Here is a 2,200-nt window from a genome sequence, read left to right as displayed (position 1 = left end):
GTTCTGTAGTAACCTTGTGTCTGTACTACTTCCCTAGACCCCCGCTGAAGTCACCAGATGTTCCAGGCGTCAGGACTAGCAGCGATCGCGGACTAGCATGCACTGCAGCAGGAAGTAGAGGAGAGAAACGGACTGGTTCTTAACGCCAACACAGAGAATGACAAACTACACACTGCTGCAGGTAACATGCACTCACTCACTCACTCACTCACTCACTCACTCACTCACTCACTCACTTTAATTCAAAGGAGCTGACAACAAAACAATTTTAGAAAAAAGTGGGTAAAGTATTTACAGTTGGAGCAGTGGTGTGTTCTAGTTTTTTTCAGAGGGTATAATAATTGTTCCCTGCATGACATGCGCGCGTATAGAGGCTAGACGCTCGCGCGTAGTCAATGGATGAAATGGTTAGTAGACGGTAGGCCTATACGCCTTTTTTCTTTAAAAAGAATTGCACGGCATACTACGTATACAGCGTCACACGGTGAAACACACAACTGAGTTGGAGGGGGTACAAGCATTGTGTAAATAGAGCTATGTCACATTGCAACTTGGAACAACTGGCTTAAAAAAACACTATTGTTAATTTGCCGTTAGAAAATTATATCCATGTTGGCAAGGGTATCTTGGTATAAAACCTTTTGAGACAAATAGCAGCAATCTTTCAGGATGTTGCAGTTGCTTTTGGGACAGTTAGCAGCATTTCCCCCAAAACTATTTAAAATGGTATACAAAAAGCCTCAGATTTAATATATGTTCAATTGTAGTAGCTCTGTTATATGTGCAGTAGGTCTATCTCAGAGGTCCACTCGGTACAGATGCAGGGAACACATAATGGTTAGTAGTTCCATTGGCTAACCTTCCAATATCATCCAATATCACAACAAATCTTGCTGCTGACGCTGTGTTTGCACATTGCTGTATTTCTCCCAGTAGATATAGGTTTTTTTTGTCGTTGGTCATGTTTTCAAACTCACTTGGGTGCATCACTCATTAACTCACACACACACACACACACACACACACACACACACACACACACACACACACACACACACACACACACACACACACACACACACACACACACACACACACACACACACACGTCAGGTTTGTTTATGGTTATGTCTGAGTCATAGTAACATGCCTATGTATGGGCGTATCAGGTTTGTTTATGGTTATGTCTGAGTCGTAGTGACAGGTCCATATATGGGCGTATGGGGTTTGTTTATGGTTATATCCGAGTGACGTGGCCGTGGTCCGCCGGCCCTTCCAGTAGCCAATTTTAATATAGGAGTTAAAAAAATACAATATTCTGAAAAGGTTAAAAATCTTGAATGCTTCACAAAATTGTGTGTAATCCTTGAAAAGACGTCCCCTGGCTGGGATATATATATACATAATGTATGTATATGTCTGGACACCGCTGACACTAATTGTGTCAGGATTGGTTCACTACCAAAAGGATCAGCTTACATCCCCTCCCCTTTCTGCCTGCTGCCGCCACAGAACAGTCAGCATAACAAAGTAAAGAGCTTCGGCATTTAGCTGTAGAATGGATTCATGCTTTTGGCTACACTTTGTGACTCTTAAACGTTTGTTTTCATTAGCTCTGTAAAGGTTTTAGACGGAAATCTGCATGGTATCATAGCAATACAACTTTTGTGGCTATGCTACTTACTTTGCCTTGTAATATGTTGGACTTTCATTGCTGTGGGCTTTTGGCTTGACTGTCAAATGTTTGTTTTGAATTACTAGATTTTTCAGGACAACGGCATGGTACCATAACAATGCTGCTTTTGTGGCTGTGCTAATTATCTGTGTAATGACTTTGTAATGACTGTGTAATAACCAAGCCCTAATGAAAAACTTTTGTTCCCTGACCGGGAATCGAACCCGGGCCGCGGCGGTGAGAGCGCCGAATCCTAACCACTAGACCACCAGGGACAGATGCATGTTTACAACATGAGTAATGGCCCAATGCGGGAGGATAGTGAGGGAGGATTGGTGTTTGGTAGCTAAAGGCTCAGTTACAACCCTCCCCCTCCTGTGTCAGGACACTGACCCCCCTCCCCCCCAGACCCACACTATTAGCATAGCAGACTCACAGAGCTACAGAGGACAGAGACATGTATAGGGTATTGTCTTCATAGTGAGATGCTCTGTAGGCATTGGTGGTTCAGTGGTAGAATTCTCG

The sequence above is a fragment of the Gymnoscopelus braueri genome (assembly GCF_963280865.1).
Source record: "Gymnoscopelus braueri genome assembly, chromosome: 20".
NCBI lineage: Eukaryota > Metazoa > Chordata > Actinopteri > Myctophiformes > Myctophidae > Gymnoscopelus > Gymnoscopelus braueri.
The sequence above is the reverse complement of the archived record's forward strand: the minus strand, read 5'-3'. Positions refer to the sequence as shown.